The sequence below is a fragment of the Asparagus officinalis genome, chromosome 1, assembly GCF_001876935.1.
Source record: "Asparagus officinalis chromosome 1, Aspof.V1, whole genome shotgun sequence".
Classification (NCBI taxonomy): domain Eukaryota; kingdom Viridiplantae; phylum Streptophyta; class Magnoliopsida; order Asparagales; family Asparagaceae; genus Asparagus; species Asparagus officinalis.
This window is the reverse complement of record NC_033794.1, coordinates 73,227,435-73,245,587: the sequence shown is the minus strand read 5'-3', so window position 1 is coordinate 73,245,587 and position 18,153 is coordinate 73,227,435.

Sequence of the window (18,153 nt, the reverse complement as noted above, 5' to 3'; positions counted from 1 at the left end):
CGCCTCGTTGGTTCGTCGGTTTGTGCCAAGCTATGCTAGGGGACCTATAAGCAATTTTATATGCCTACATCAGCCTCTAGAAATAAATTACATTCAGGAAAGATCAAAAGAAGAAGAAGAAGAAGAAGAAGAGTCTGATTTGAGTTTTGAGGAAATTTTGATGAAGAGTTTGAGTTTTTAGAAGAAGTAGATTAGGTCATTGAGAATGATTAAACTGTGTTAAATATTTGCTGCCTTGAATTAAATTTTGAATAACTCTTTCTTTATGAACTTAGATTCTTAGAGAATAATCAACAACCAAATTTTCAGAACTCAACTATGAATCTTAGGGTTGAGGAAATTGCTACAGAAGAATTGGTTGTTAGAAAACAAAATTTTACAGTACAAGAGTCTAAGTTCATTAAGAAATACAAAATGCATGACACCAATAATACATACCTTACTTTGTTGCAAGAATTATTAAACACCCCGAAATACTTGGAATTTCACATTATTGATTATATCATTCTTAATTTATTTAAAATCTGAGAAAGAATTTTCAACAGTAAGGTAGGATTCAATGCAGAATACGAGCTCTTCATGTTAAACCCTTCATTCTATATTATTTGTTTTGTTTTGTTTCAGAATAATAATAACAATTAATCTTCTCTCATTCGAGAGTTTCTTATTCAGTTGTAAAAAAAAGAAAAAGAGACAAAAAAAGAAAAAGGAGAATAAATTTTTTTCATCCTCCTCAGACTAAAGGTAATTGCAGATTTTTATCAACCAACAAAAAGTAAGTACTTCACTTCTTATCTACTTTACTTTGTGCATCATAGAGTTTGCATTGAGGATAATGCAAAATTTAGGTGTGGGGGTGGGAATTAGTTATTTTTTCTCTTTATTTTACCTTTTTAGTTGCATTTTTTTCTTTTCCTTAAAAAAATTTATAAAAATATTATTACTTGACAAATTGATAGAGTTATGTAATAATTGATTTATTTGATAATTTTTAAAATTTTCTAATCCCTAGTTTATTATTTACTCAAGTTCACCTTTTATGATAACTCTAAATAAATTTCTTAAGAAATAATTTTCATACCTTTTATGATAACTCTAAATAAATTTCTTAAGAAATAATTTTCAAAGTAGTATACTTTACTTAAACCTTAACTTAGATTTTTATTTAAAATAATGGAATTTATGCATGCTTAGCTTAGAGTTGAAAATAATTTTTCAAAGTATCTTGATTTACATATTTTTCAAAATATATATACATATTAAAAAAATATAATAATAATAACATTACAAAAGAAGAGTACGAAAAATGGGCACCAAAAGAAAGAAAAAAATTTCTTGAATTCAATGTGATTCTATCTTATAAAACCTAAGCTGATCGAGTAATTAAGCCCAAGGAGTATTTCCATACTTAATGACCTAAGCCCAATTGGGTTGGGATCCATTGGCCCAAAACTCATTAAATGGTCACTTAGAAAGCCCGTTAAAGTAGGAAAAAATCACCAAGGAAGAAAGAGTTAAAAATAATAATAATAATTAATTAATTAATTAATTAATTAATTAAAAATAAAAATACTAATAAATGTTTTATATATATAGTTATATTTGTATATATGGTCTTGGAAAATATTTTAGATCAAGCAACTTAAAAATTATTTAAAAAAAAGAGTTAGCATCTTCTTTTCAAAACTTTTAAATTAAATTTTTAAGTTTGGCTTGATTTTTTATTGCTTAATGAGAAGATTTTCTTGGAAATATACCTTAGAGTTATATATAAAAACGTTTTGTTGAGTGATAACTGGCTTCAATTAGATTATCTAAAGTTATCAAGTGAATTTAGTTATTTACTGACTTCTTTAATTTGGCAAGTTGATCGAATTTTGTGGGTATATTCAATGCAAACCCTCACGAATTTTGTGGGTAACATAGGGGTTTAAAGGATTGTTGTATGCACTAAATACAACCGCGATTCCTGCGAAAGTGAGTTAGGATTTTTCTTTTTCTTTCTTTGCTAGAGGACTAGCAAAAGTTTAGGTATGGGGGTATTTGATAATCATATTTTATTATAATTTTATACCATCATTATCTATTTTATATGAATAAATATATCAGTAATAATTATTTTTTATCTTTAAATACAGGTTAATGAAGAATAAATTTCAAACTTCCATCTCTCAAAAAAGGCCCCTTGATTTAATGAAGAAAAGCCCAAGCTCAAAAGCCAAAAGAAGAATTGTCAAATTATCCAAAAGCCCAAGCTAATAAAAAAAGAAGAAAAGCCAAAGTGAAAGCCCAAGCCCAAGAGAAGAAGAAAAGCCAAAGTGAAAGCCAAAGCCCAAGAGAATAAGAGAAGCTCGGACAACAAAAGAGAAGCATCTCATATCGATAGGCACATCGATAGGCACATCGATGGGCGCATCGATGCGCTTATCGATGCCCTTATCGATAGCTCCCGCAGGCAGTTACGAATCTAAGGCGAAAAATTAATATTTTTGGATAAGATTTCAATCCAAGGGCTCTCATTCACTGATGTTTACTATAAATATAGGTAGAGAGTGAGGGGTTAGAGGTGTGAAAAATTTTGTATCTCCATTTGAAGAGGAGGGTTACTCTTAATTGAGAAGACATTCCAAACTTGTAACTTTTTATTATAATTAATAAAAGAATTTTTTCACCACTTTAAATTTTTTTTTCTTCTCTTTGTTGGATGATGAAGATGAAGATGAAGATGGAGATTAATTTGAAGGTTTGTTTTTCTTATTTTCTCTTTTATTGCTTATTAGTTTAGATTTATTTCCATGCTTGTAGTTAGATTTTATTATTTAAATAGCCAAGAGGCTAGAACCCTCTTGCCTTAGATTTATTTCATGTTTATAGATTAGATTTATTTCATATCTTTATTTTCTCGTATTTAATTATCACAATTTATTTTGTAGCTTAGTTTTTGTAATTTATTTTGTAGTTTAGATTTTATTTTCTTACATTATTCGCCTTGAGGCTAGAACCCTCTCGGGTTTAGTTTTCTTTTTGTTCATTTTTATTTTTTTGATTCGCCTTTAGCCTAGAACCCTCTAGGGAATCACCCTTTTCTAAGAAGTAGATTCAATTCTAGATTACCCATATCTTTAATTGAATCCGCCATCTCTAATTTCTTGAATTTTCTTTTTATTCTTAATTCTCCTTTTTGATTCTTGATTTTATACATCTTTCCTTGTAAAAATCATTCATTCTTTGTCACATCCACTCTCACTTACATTTTTTACCGATTTACACACTATCACTTTCACTCTCTCTATTTCTCCATAATCACATTCACTCATCACTCCTAATTGTCACGCACACAACATAAGAACCGTCTTTAATTTTCTCCTACAAAACACCTTCATCGTGGGATCGATAACTTTTTATACTATAACTTGATTAGTTGTGCACTTGTAACTTTTTGGTATATGTTTATGCCGCATCAGTATATATGTAAATATAGGAGTGAAATTATGCACTATATACACGAGCCTGAAATCTGGAAAAACGACCAGTTAAGAGTATACATGTTTTATACAATGATGAATTTAGAATCTAGAAAAACTCAAAAGATAAAGTTTTTTGGTTGTTTCAACATCTTTCCAACAAATCTTAAATCACCTCATTCTGAGGTTAGATCGGAACATTACAGCCAGAATACCAAAGGAGATTTTCTCAGTCAGACTAGGTTTCCTAGTTCAGGTCAAACGAGTTTTGTTTTGGATTTGCCTCTATAAATGCCTGTATTTTCATGAAAATTATTCTCTTTGATGATATCTTTGAACCCTAGCAGCCACCCTCTCTTCGAAAAAACCCTAAATCTTTTTCTTATGAATTTTAAGAGCTTTGTGAAGCAAAATACCGACACGAGGGCGATGTCATCAACGTGTGGCAAGGTAGAACTGGTTGTTTGCACTCGTGGATTGCTTGCTGTTTGTTTTAGAGGCTTGCACATGATATTAAGGAAAGATCATCTTCACCCAAACCTGCACCCTTAGTTAATAAATGATTTAAGATATTTAATTCAATCTTTTACATGTTTAAGCTCAAGCTGATGTGAAAAAGATAAGATTTTTGATGTTAAATCATAAACCAATGTTAGATTTATTTTGTTTTTCTTGCTGTTTATGTCAATAACATGATCATGATCATTAAGATTTATTTTAATGAGTTAAATTTAGTTTAATATGATTTATATGCTTTAGATCGATAGTCAAAATAAACAAGAATTAGGTTGATTTGCATGTTAAACCTTAGATCTATATGTTCATGTGATTCATATTATTTAAGCAAACTCCTGGTTAAGTGTACATGATAATGGAATCAAGTTTTATTTGTATAATCTAATAAAAACCTAAGTTTTTTGAAGAAAATACGAGAGAAGAACAAACTGTACATTTTTCACCTGTTCAGTCGACTGAAGTTGCTATCTGTCAACTGATGGGAGGTCAACAGTCAACTAATGGCAAGCATCAGTCGACTAATGGGCTCCTGTTTACCTTGTTGTTTTGTTAACGACCCTATCAGTCGACCGATGAGGTTGTTCATCGACTGATCAGGTTGGTTTTTGTGAGATTGAACATTTTGCATGTGTGTTGGTTTGGTGAGCATTTTTGTGCAAGACGTGAGCTGATATTCTCGCATAGTTCGAGAAGTACATGTACGTGGATTGAGTATGCATGATTATATTGTTTGGGATATCCAAATAGGTTACAATCGTTAAGAGTAACGGCTATTATTATATATTTTATAATTATGATCAGTTGGGGGGGTTAGTCAGGTGCCGCAATGAGACCGCGGATGGACTATAATCTGAGTGATTTAGTCGGGTCATGCAATGAGACCGTAGATGGACTACACTTATTTATCAGTCCGCATGGAGATGCGTAGAGGTTGATGATACGGCATAAATATGTACCAAAAAATATTGCAAGTGCACAACTGTGTCAAGTTATAGTATAAAGATATCGATCCCACGAGGAAGGTGTTTTGTAGGAGAAAATATAAAATTGGTTCTTATGTTGTGTATGTGACAAATAGGAGTGATGAGTGAATGTGATTGTGAAGAGAGTAAGAAGGTGATAGTGTGTAAATAGACACAAAATGTAAGTGAGAGTGGATGTGACAATGAATGAATGATTTCCACAAGGAGAGATGAATAAAATCAAGAATCAAAAAGAAAAATCAAGAATGAAAATAAAATTCAAGAAAGTAAAGATGGTGGATTCAATTAAAGATATGGGTAATCTAGAATTGAATCCACTTCTTAGAAAATGCTGATTCCCTAGAGGGTTCTAGCCTAAAGACGAAGCAAATAAAATAAAAATAAATAAAAAGAAAAACTAAACCCAAGAGGGTTCTAGCCTCAAGGTGAATAGTACAAGAAATTAAGATATAACTATAAAATAAATTGCAAAATCTAAACTACAAAATAAATTGTAAGAATTAAATGCAAGAAAATAAATCTACTCTATAAGCATAAAATAAATCTAATCTATAAGCATGAAATAAATCTAAGGCAAGAGGGTTCTAGCCTCTTGGCTATTTAAACAAGAAAATAAAATCTAATTACACGCATGAAAATAAATCTAAACTAATAAGCAATAAAAGAGAAATAAGAAAAACAAACCTTCAAATTAATCTCCATCTTCATCTTCATCTTCATCATCCAACAAAAAAAAGAAAAAAAAAATTTAAAGTGGTGAAAAAATTATTTTATTAATTTTTACGAAAGTTACAAATTTGGAAGGCCTTCTCAATTAAGAGTGACCCTCCTCTCCAAATGGAGTTATAAAAATTTTCACACCCTCAACCCCTCACTCTCTACCCTTATTTTTAGTAAACATCAGTGAATGAGAGCCCTTGGATTGAAATCTTATCCAAAACAAACAAATTTCAGCCTTTGATCTGTAACAGAACGACGTAGGTATCTATACCAGCATCGATGATGGCATCGATGCTGGTATCGATGCCAGCATCGATGCTGGCATCGATGTCCAATAAAAAATCTGTCTCCACAGATAACTTCGTCTCGTGGAAATAGGCGATTTTTATATATTATATGTTAAATTCCGTCTTCCGGATTGAGAAATATCGTCATTTCTTTGCGGCCAACCATCTTGAATATATTTTGTTTTCATATTTAATTTTTTTATTTTCTCCGGCTTCTACAAGCTACTCGGCTTGATTCTGGGCTTGGGATTTTGGCTCTTGCTTGTGTTCTTCATTTAATTCATGAGCTTTTGTTGAGAGATGGGATTTTTGGGCTTTTTTTGGCTCTTGCTTGTGTTCTTCATTTAATTCATGAGCTTTTGTTGAGAGATGGGATTTTTGGGCTTTACTCTTTATTAACCTGCAATTAAAGATAAAACAATTATTAGTGAGATATTTATTCATTAAAAATAGATAATGAGGGTATAAAATTATAATAAAATGTGATTATCAGTTGATATACGTATATATCGGTCCGCATGGAGATGCATAGAGGTAGATATACCTATCTATTAGTCTGCATGGAGATGCGCAGAGGTTGAAATACCTATCTATCGGTCTGCACGAAGATGCGCAGAGGTTGATATACCTAGCTATCGGTCTGCATGGTTATGCGATAAGTTATTATACTTAGTTACTGGTCCGCACGGGAGTATGATGAATTGACATACCTAGTTATTAGTCCTCATGTGAGTGCAATAAACTAACATATCTATTTACCAGTCCGTACGGGGGTGCGATAAGTTGAAGTAATCTAGAGAAGGACGATTCGATAAATAACTTATGTGTAGGTGAATATTAATATTATCGATATAATCTTTGTGAAAGTATTTCATAACTTAGATACACGAGTGTGTCGATATCTATTTTACCCACTAAGGGTAGTATGAGGAGTTGATACAACATTTTTGGAGATATATGATTTGGTATTTCTTGTATTATCTTTCTTATATTCATTTATTCTTAGTTTTGGAGTTAATATTTAGCCATTCACAATTTGAGACATATGGTATATACATAAGGGTTTCCTTGTTTATATTATTTCGCTCAACGTACTAGTCTCGTGATGTGGGTTTCTAATTATTGATTTTCTTTAGATGTTTTATTCTTAGTTCAGTATTAATATTTAGTTATCTATGATTTGAGACATATGGTATATACATAAGGGTTTTCTTGTTTGGATTATTTCGCTCGACGTACTACGTCCCGTGTTATACATTTCTAAATATTAATTCCACCTAGATACAAGGTAAATGATCTAGGTAGACTATGCTTAATAGGTAAAGCCTCCACTTCATCCAGTAGCCCTTCCCCTGGGGGCGGATGGAGGTGATCTTGCTGTAACGCTCTGACACTCTTGTTGTTATTCTTTTTGTTTAAATTACCTCTTTCAAGCAGCTCATAGTTTCAGAGAGTCGCATGATGACGGAGTTCTAGCTTAGTCGCTGTTGCACAGTCTTAGTAGCTGAAGCTCCACTATATAGTTACGTTCATTATTCCGACTTTAGAGTTGTATTCATTTTATAAAGGCAAACTGCCTTAGTTTGAGATTTAGTTAATTCATGTTGAGATATTTTATTATTTCAGATATTAGATGTACTTCAGTTGAGACATAATTCTTTTATTTATGAGATCTCTCCTTCTATATCATGTCTAGCGTTTTTACTTCCTCATTTTGCCCTAGGTTTGGGATTTTTACTAGAGAATATTACTGTGATTGGTGAAACGTGTTAATGCACTATGTGGGTGCATGGCAGGTTTGACAATACGGGTTTCACCTTGGATGTAGCCTTGTGTTAACCCCGGGGCGTCACAAGGTTCACAAACCTCTGCGCACACTCTAGTGCGGATACAATGCCACAGGAAAAATGTAATCAAATTAACACTAAATGAAATCCCTCTCTTGGGTATTCCCACATGTATTACAACACTCTTCATCAATAATTATGTCTATATCATGCACTTTCAGGTAACTCAAACTTCGTGCTCGCATCTCAAAGTAAAACAATTCATAATATAGAAAATTAACTTTAGTAGTCGACTACTAAGCTTAGTAGTTGACTACATTGAGTCCACCAGACTGTAATTCATGATTCAAGATTAGTAGTCGACTAATCAGATCATTAGTCGACTGCACTATATTAACTCAGTCTCTGTTAATAAATTCGGACTTGAGTAGTTGACTACTTAACTTAGTAATCGACTACTAAGTCAAAACCTGCATAGAATGCACAAACAGCACCTTGCAATCGTTGAGTGATCATCATACTTTAACACAGTATAAAACTAGTAAATGCAGATTAAAAGAATCATCCCCATGATTATTTAACCCTTGATTTAACTTAGTTTAATCTCCTCATTTAAACAAAACTTTGACATAAACCCTAATTTTTCATTTGGTCAACACGAAACATGCTTGCATATTAAACTCAAAACTTATATAAATTAATTTCTTCACATTTACAGAACAATAAAATCCCAAACCTAGGGTTTAATCATACTTGATTTGCATGCAAGCTCTTTTTATCACAAGATTAGGGTTTTAAACATGATTAATGCATAGATAAAATAGACATAAATGAAGATCTACACAACCTAGTGATCATAATCACATTCTTATTAATACCAGCAAGTAAAACTTGTAGATCTAATATCAGATTAAGATTTTACATCACAAATCTACCTTTTATCATGTTAAAAAAATCTATGCATTAAAATAACCATGTTACTTCATAAACACATGATTAACATTATGGGTAAGGTTTGGATGTAGGAGGTCTTGTCTCTATCACTATGTTTATCTCCTGAACTTGTGTACATCTCCTCTCTTCAGCTACAGCCCTCAATCTCGCCCTCCGCTCGAAGTCGCTTCTCAAAACACCTCGAGGAACTTACAAATTTGGATCTAGGGTTTAAGAGAAAAGAGGCGGTTGAAAACTAATGAGAGTACCTCAGGAATTATGTTTAAAACATGTTTATATAGTTAGGTTATTAACCGGGTTCGAAAACAACGCAAATCCAACCCGAAAATTAAAACCTGGCTTGTCCAGGAATCCACGATAGTCGACTACTCTCCTTAGTACTCGACTACACTGTAACTCATAGAATCTGTATATTTCTTACGAGCTCTTAGTAGTCGACTACTAAGGTTACTAGTCGACTACTAAGGTTATTAGTCGACTACTAAGGATCTGATTTATATTATTCTCGTATATGTATACATCGAATTGATCTTTAATCAATTCTTGACATACTCAAACATCAAAAATATGCTATTTATCACAGCATAACATATTTAATATCATTTATCACATAATATTCAAATTTGTGGGCTTTTACACAAAGGAGATCAAAACGAGCATACAGTACATAGCATATTAATATCAAACTTACAAGCAGAATTGGTAAAAATAAAACTTACCTATGTATGATAAAGGCTCCATCTCAGGTGGCTGAGTAGCTGATCGACCCCTCAGAATGTACGATCTATTCAGCGATATAGCTAATCTGCTATGAAAGACAATGATTCAATTATATAGAGAATCGAGATACATAAATCCGTGATCAAAAGGGAAATTGCGAATTTTAACTACAATTCTATAAAGATGGAAATTTCCACTTAAGGTCCGATTAAACCTACGGGTTTGTATATTATGCAAAATCAAGAGGGATACGTTGGTTATCATCCCAAACCAATGAAAAAAATCATGAGAAATGATATAAACTATACGTGCAACCAAAAGCTCAAAACCTGACAAAGAAAAATAAGGATTCGGCCATACACAAATTCAAGAACTAGAACGTCGATGCTTCCTCCAAATTGAAGACTCAATTCAGTTCTCACTCAAGACCAAAGTACCAATTTTCAACCAAGCTAAAGGGTACTTAGATCAAACTAAGAGGGTCTTAGTTCTCAATTAGAACCGAAAGTACAACTTTGGTTATCACACAAGAGGGGGTATCATACATAGATCAACCAACGAGTTCGATTATCAAGTTCCAAAATCGCAAAACAAGAAAGGCAAGAGGATGAACCAAATAGTCCCAACAACCAAGCAGAGGTTTCGATTATATTAAGCGTGCTAATAATGTACACCAAAAGCTCGGACCCCAATGTACAAGCCAAGCTAATTACACCTTTACTGAATATGATATATGATAGGGTTTTGTATATATTATATATATATAATTATATATATATATATATATATACCCAAGATCTGAAACTGAAATAGAGCAAACCTTGAGTACATGCAAGCAGATGAACCAAACTGACATCCACAACCAAACATCTCAAACCCAGTTTTCTGTAAGAATCAAGAGGGAAAATACAATCTTAATTGAAGGAAATTCAATTGTACCTCGAGAAGAGCTAGGGTTCGGATGGAGTTGCTAAAGAGGCTTGGAAAATCTTCAAAATACCAAAGAGGCGTCGGTTCTTGATAGATTCAAGAGGAAAACAACAAAATTGAGCATATAATTGGAAGAGAAGAGCTCGACGACCAAGTTAGGGTTTCAACCATACCCCAAAACTAAAAATTGGAGGTTGAACGGTACAAGAAACTAAACAAAAGTAAAGTTACGAGAATAGGTTTTACTTGGGCCCGGAGATGAAGTAAGCTTGGTGAAGAACACTCACAAAACAGTGCTCGAATCCAAGTATTAAATGCAAGAAAGACGGCTAAAACCTTGCTTGCCTTATTTAAAGTCCGTTCGAAATCGAGTAGAGGATGGAAGGAGATTTAAAGAGCAAGAGGTTGAAGAATTCAAGGATCCTTAGAGGAAAGGAGTTCTCAACAGAAGAGGAAGAAACACGCGGGAGAAGAAGAGAAAAAAAATCGGATTTGGGGATTTAGTAAGTCCCAGACACCTCAAGTCACTGCCTTGTGTGGGTCATCTCGAAGTGACCCGTATTCGTGCTATTTTTAGGGTTGATCCCGCTACTGTTTTCAGGTTATTTTTCACCTGCTCTCGTCTGTTTCGATATATTTAGAAACTATTTTCACACTTCGATGAGTATACGAGTATAAACTACATCTCCTTGAACCTCCAATGGGTACATGAGGTTAAACTGATTCCCGAAACTCTAAAGAGTATAAGAGTACAAACTGCATCTCCTTGAACCTCAGACAGGTACATAAGGTTAAACTGATTCTCAAAACTCTAATGAGTATATGAGTATAAACCGATTCTCCCCGCTCCAACATCTTAAGAGCTTAAACTGTGTAGATTCCAGTTGACGCATGTGTATAAACTGTATTAACGCCAATCAACGCGTCAATAATTTCGTCAAAATAAGGCCCTAGATTAATTTTAGGTCAAAGGATTATTCCGAGGAGCTCAATCATATTCAGATGCAAACTCTCGATGAAGATGATCAGTTCAACATTGATTCAATGATACGAGCTATATTCAGAAACCAATACACCAGTTTTAGTTAAAGATTTCGACAATGATCAGACGATAAACGCAACACTGGAAGAATTTCAGCTATTCAACAAAATACTGAATAGGCTAAAGGCTAAAGAAGTCTAAGAATTAAAGACTGGGCGTATTATATCGAAAGTATTCCTACCTTCTCTATAAAAGAATGAGGCTAAAACACTTTGAAGGGGGTATTTGTAGGCATCAAATATTACTTATAAGGTTCCTGCATGCAGCTTGAGATGAAGCGAAGGTGATGAATGTTATCATCTGAGTCAAAAGAGATTGTTTAAGGCTAAGAAGAAACAAAGGAATGCGTACGAGACGTCGAAACACGCACAAAACAACAAAACAAGATCAAAACGGGGCATCACTACCTACGAGTCGCATCAAAGTGACGTGTTGGTGTGCTGGTCATATTGAAGTGATCGGCACCTATGCGGGTCACATTGATGTGACCCACACCCGTGCGGGTCATGCTGAAGTGACCCGCATACTCAGGTTTCTAAAAACGTGTGTCTCGATAGAATTTTAGGATTCTTTCATTCCATAGCCTCCCCAACTACCTTGAGGCTATCCTTAAACATGGTTAATCCATTGTTGGCTAAGGATAAGGTCAACTCATCAATTCCTATCTTAAAACGCTGCATCCGGAGCCTATAAATACAATCCTATGGCCCCTACACACATGGGATCAGAAATTTAGAGAGGAGGGTGAGGTGCTTATTAGGTCTCATGTTTATGAACCTACATCTCTAATCTTGTTTTGATGATTTACAAACAATCTCTAATATCGTTTGTCTAGTGTTCGTACTTGCCTATTAGGTATTCTAGACAAACAACATTATCGAAGGTTGTTGGATTGAGCCTATACGATCATATTTATTGGAGGATGGAAGGAATATCGGAATGAAGCAATTTGTAACTCGAGTCAAAGACTCAAGTTCAAGATTCATCCATGAATACCAAGACAAGATTATTGAAGATCAAGATTGCTTGGGTATAGTTTTTAAACTTTAGGATATATACTTGTGTGTTAATACTTAGAGCTCAATCTTATACACACATATACATTTTAGTTTTATAGTTTTCAAGTTTGAATATGAAACAAATTTACTTATTTATATACATACATACATGTTTCATATTTATCATTTTTTGTTTTAGTAAACAATGTGTTTAACCACATAAACATGAAAACTCAATACACATATATAAATATATTTTCATGTTTATATGTGCTTAATATGATTTCATTAATAGCTTAAAATCAATAAAATCATGTTTATTTGCAAAAATATTTGTTTATGGATTAAAGACTAAATTACACCATTTTATATCTTTTTCTAAGTCCTTTAAACCATTCAAAATGAATATACAAGTTTGTTTGTCAAAAACATGTGTTGTTAAGTTTGTAACATGCTCATTTTCATGTTTATAATCATTTTCCAAAGTTTTATATTTTTTGGAATTTATTTACTATTTTTAAGGCACTTCAAAAAACAGATTCTATACATGAACAGTGCCTGTGCACGTTATGAGTCGACTTATAAGCACTGATAAGTCGACTTATGATCCGCTCTGGAATATGTATTTTCTATCAGCTAAGTCGACTTACTATTCTAACAAGTCGACTTATGTCTTCTGTCAAGTCGACTTATGAGCTATTTTGCAGATAGTATTTTTAATCTATTAAGTCGATTTACTGATCTGACAAGTCGACTTATTATATATAAGTTGACTTATAACTTTTGACAAATCAACTTATAAACTAGCCGTTGCACAGTAATGGTTATTTTCCAGATTTTGTTATATTTTTTATTTTTTATGGGTTTTGTGTACTTCTTGGGCTGGGTTCTTCTACCCTAGATATACCCTATTGCATTTAACATTCTAAACTACCAAGAGTGTTTTAAAAATAAGTTTAAGAGTTTTTAAAAGTTTGTTGTTTCAAGCGTGTTTTATGTGAGGTTGTTTTCGTAAGAGGAGGAGATCATCTTTTTGGTGTTTGGGCTTTCAACCTCATCTCTCTCTTTCTTGATTTCTAGAGAAGATTTTCTAAACCCAATTCTAGCTTTACATTTATATTTTTTTATTATCATTTTTATTAAGCTAGAGTTTATATTGAGTTTATATTTGATTTACTCTTTGTTTACACACACAAGCTATTGAGCTTTTAGTATTTCATACATTGTATTATTTGGATTGTGGTGAGTGTTACTTAGAGTGTGAGCTTACATTGAGTTCTCATCCATTATAGAGAACTAACAATTTGTATTTGTGCTTTATTGTGAGATCGCTTTGTAATACACATGTATACCGAGAGGAGTGTATAGTGAGAGACGTGGTCGATACCAAGAAGAGTGGCGTCGGTAGTAAAGCAAAGAGAGGTTGTAAATCCGAACACTTGAGGGAGGCGACACGTGAGAGACCAACACTTGAGGTTGTAGTGTGTGATTACATTGTGAATGATTGTGAGAGTTTTCGGTGAGCTAGAAAACCGAGATTGTAAGGTGTAAACGTTTTGGGTGATTGTTGAAAACCCGTTGTGATAGTGGATTCTCCCTGGGAGTGGGGAGCGGAGATGTAGGTCAGAAGGACCGAACTCCATGATCATCTTTGTGTGTTTGTGTTGATTATTTACACACTATCTCATATTTTTTTAGTTTATTTTTATATCAGCCTTTATTTATATTGTATATTCTTGCTCATAACTAGTTGTATATCATACTTGCAAGAATAAATTATTAATAAGTTTTAAATTAGCATTAAATCAGATTATATTAGCATATTACCCTATTCACCCCCCCCCCCTCCTATAGAGTGAAATCCTATGAATTTCAGAGAGGCTAGCAGATCTTGGCAAACTCTAGCATAAAGAGGGAGTTTTTCGAAGGATCTGAGGCATGTTCCTCCATCCCTTAGGGTCAAAATTTATACTGATCTTGAGAACAGTCGTGATCTCACTTTGTTGAGATTATTTACTTCTGTTCTTGCTTCCTTTGTGAAGCAACGAAAACCAAGCCTTCGTTCGTCAACCGGATCTAATCCGTGATGGTCCACGGATTCAGCATCCCCGGTACATGCAAAGATCCCACGCAAGTAGCAATTGATAAACGACCTCTGTGTGTGTTTCTAGAAGATCATTTTGATAATTTATTTGTAAAAGAGAAGCCTTATAAAAAGGCTAAAACTCATTTGAATCTTTATAAATGATCAACGTTGTAATGGATTCAGCAAATAAATCAAATTCCGACACAAACATTTATGTATGTATTTGTATGTATATGTGTGTGTGTGTGTGTGTGTTATTGATTGATTAATCTGGCAAGGAGTATATTAGCATATTAGCCTATGTTGTGCATAAGTTGCACTAATGGTACATGGTGCGCTATATAATAGTTACATCAGTAGGTAAGATCTCTTATCACACAAGATATCCCCTTAGGAGTTGTGGCATTTGCCAAAGCTAAGACCGAGTGTCAGACGTCATATGGCTTAAAGCAATGACTACATTATCATGCGATTGGGTAGGACGATAGTGAGAGCACTCTATTGGTCGCCCTGACTGGGTCAAGATGAGCTTGCTATATACTTATATTTGAAGCGACCAAAATGAAAACCCTACATCTACTTTACTTGTTTACTATTAGCCAGACTAGGGGTCTAGCTTGGTGCACTAGGTGAAAGCTTGTTGAGGGATCTTAAGCATATCGTAGGGCCATATGGCTAGACAAGTTAATTACATGGTAATGAAACTCGGGTCTATACACTATTTATTTAATGATGCATGCTCTCAGGGAGAGAGAAGTAATACTATAGCATGTTGCCATATCACATGTGCTTGGACCAGATATAAGAAGGTCTAGGGATGGATCCCTGATCCTAATCTATGAGAGCCCTTATAGATGACGATAAATAATAGAGGGCAGTCGTTGTGCCCTTAGAGAAACTTGGCTGTCTAGGAAGGCTGTTATAAGAGTCCTCTACTTTGGTTGATGTTTCCCACTTTGATGAGACAAGACCGCACATAGGCGGTAGTGCTAAGAAAGCGAGTGATTAACATGCTCAACTATATTGGACAAGAGGAAGAATGATTAACATGTCTCTTGATTACATCACATGCGGAACTCTTATTTACGGTAGGGGCAACGTTTTAAGAGTGCAATGAATGGAGTACATAAACAGGCATTCATGTACACTTCTTTGAGGGATTAAAGGTACATAAGCAGACATGGCTGATCAGATCTATGGTACAACATACTGCAAACTTACACTTTTGTTTGTGTATTTTTATTGATTTAGACAGATCATTGTGTTAGACCCTATTGCCAATAGGAAAGAACCCTAGAGGGGGGTGAATAGGGTTTATGCTAATCTAATCCGATTTAAATGCCAATAAAAACTTATTAATAAATATATTCTTGCAAGATAGATATACAACTAATTATGAGCAAGAATATGCAATATGAACAAAGGGTTATATCCTAGCAATAAGATATACTATGAGATATATGCAAGGATATACAAAACACTCAAGGTTAAACAAACTAAACTAGATAGTGGGTTATATAAACAATGAGCAATATACAAAGGCGATATAAGATATGAACATAAAAAAATAAGTGTGCCAATGCAATCACAAACAAACGATATGTTCACGAGGTTTGGTCCCCACGACCTACATCCCCGCTCCTCATCTCAAGGAGATCTCCACTATCACACCGGGTTTTCTACGCTTACCCGAAAAACATTTACACCTCACAATACGGTTTTCTAGCTAACCAAAAACTTTACAATCCACACTCACAATGTAACTACACTAACTACCACCTCAAGTGTTGGTCTCTAGCTCGTGTCTCCCTCAAGTGTTAGAAATTACAACCTCTCTCTAGGTATTACCACCTACCCCACTCCTCTTGGGATGACCCCATCTCTCTCCACACACTCCTCTTGGTGTACTAGTGTATTACAAAGTGATCCTCACAATTAAGCACAAATACAACGTGTTTGTTCTCCATAATGGATGAGAACGAATTATAAGCTCACTCTCTAAGTCACACAAACCCACAACCCAATTACACAATGTATGTAAATACAATAAGCTCAATGGTTGTGTGTGTACAAAGAGATAAAATAAATCAAAACTAAACTCAATATAATTCTAGCTTAATAACAATGATAATAAAATATATAAAAAGATAAAATAAATCAAAACTAAACTCAATATAATTCTAGCTTAATAACAATGATAATAAAATATATAAAAGAGCTAGAAATAGAGTTTAGAAAACTTTTCAATGGATCAAGAGATAGAGGGAGAATAGTTGGATGCTCAAACTCTAATAGTGATCTCCTCAAGCTCTTGTAGAATTGATTTCACAAACTCAAACCCTCAATTGCTTAAAAGATTCTAAACAAACATTAAACAAACTTAAACCCTTGTTTAAAACTCTTTTAAACTTCTTTAAAACATTTCATTAGATGTCTATAGGACTGAGGTATATGGGGGTATATATAGGAAACCCCAAAGTCAAGAGAAAGCTAAGAAAAGGACAAAAAAGTCCTTAAAAAACACAACCAGGAAACTAGCCGTTATGGGCAACGGCTACTGCAGCGGTCAACCGTAGAGTCAAATCCGGTCGACCGCACTGTTCACAGCAACAAAAAAATGTTTCTGGAAATTTGGCGGTCGACCGCAGAGCCACTGGCGGTCGAGCGGCACTGTAGCAAAACGTGCACAGCCAGTTTCCAGATTTTGACAGTTCTGGAATTTTGCATATCTAACATTGTAAAATCAATTAAAAATAGTAAATCAACTCCAAAAATCATGAAATTTTGAGGAACGTTCTCAACATATATATGAACATGTTAGAGAATGAATTTCTAAAAACTCACTTCCCAGTTGAGAGAAATAAATGTTTGAACACAGATAAACTGTTTCTGAATAACTGCTGAATACTCATTTTTGTTAATTCAATTGAAAATAACAAAACAACTCCAAAATCCGTAAACCTTGGGGAAATGTTTGTATATATGAATATAAACATGTAAACGAAGAAATTTTTCAAATTACATTTCCCAATTGTGAAAACTCATGTATTTTGCAAGTATGTCCAAAACATGAAAAGTTAGTATACATGAAATTTGATGTTTTGACATAAACACAACTTTGAAACATTTTCAAACGTGCTTATAGACATAATAAAAGATGTATATCATGATTGTTAAGTCCATAAACAAGAATATAATATTTTGACGAGGATACACATGTTTTGCAATATATCCAAAACCATAACTTGTGTATACATATATATATGACTATATATATATATATAACCAAAATGTGTATATATATATAACTATATATATTTATAGGAAACCAAAACATGTATGTATATATATAACTATATATATACATAGACACCAATATAATGTGTGTGTATATGATATTGAGCTTAAAGTACTTAACACACATAATATAAACTCCTAAACTAGATTACCCAAGCTATAGGTCTTCAATAAGCTCGACTTGGTAAACTTGCGGATGAAGCTTGAACTTGGATCTTCAACTTTGAATTGCATAGGCTTCAACCACCATTCCTCCAACCTCCATTGGATATAATCATGTAGGCGCAATTTCATCCATCCTCCAACATATTGTTTGTCTATAATAAATAGATAAACATAAACACTAGGCAAATAATATTAGTCGTAAAT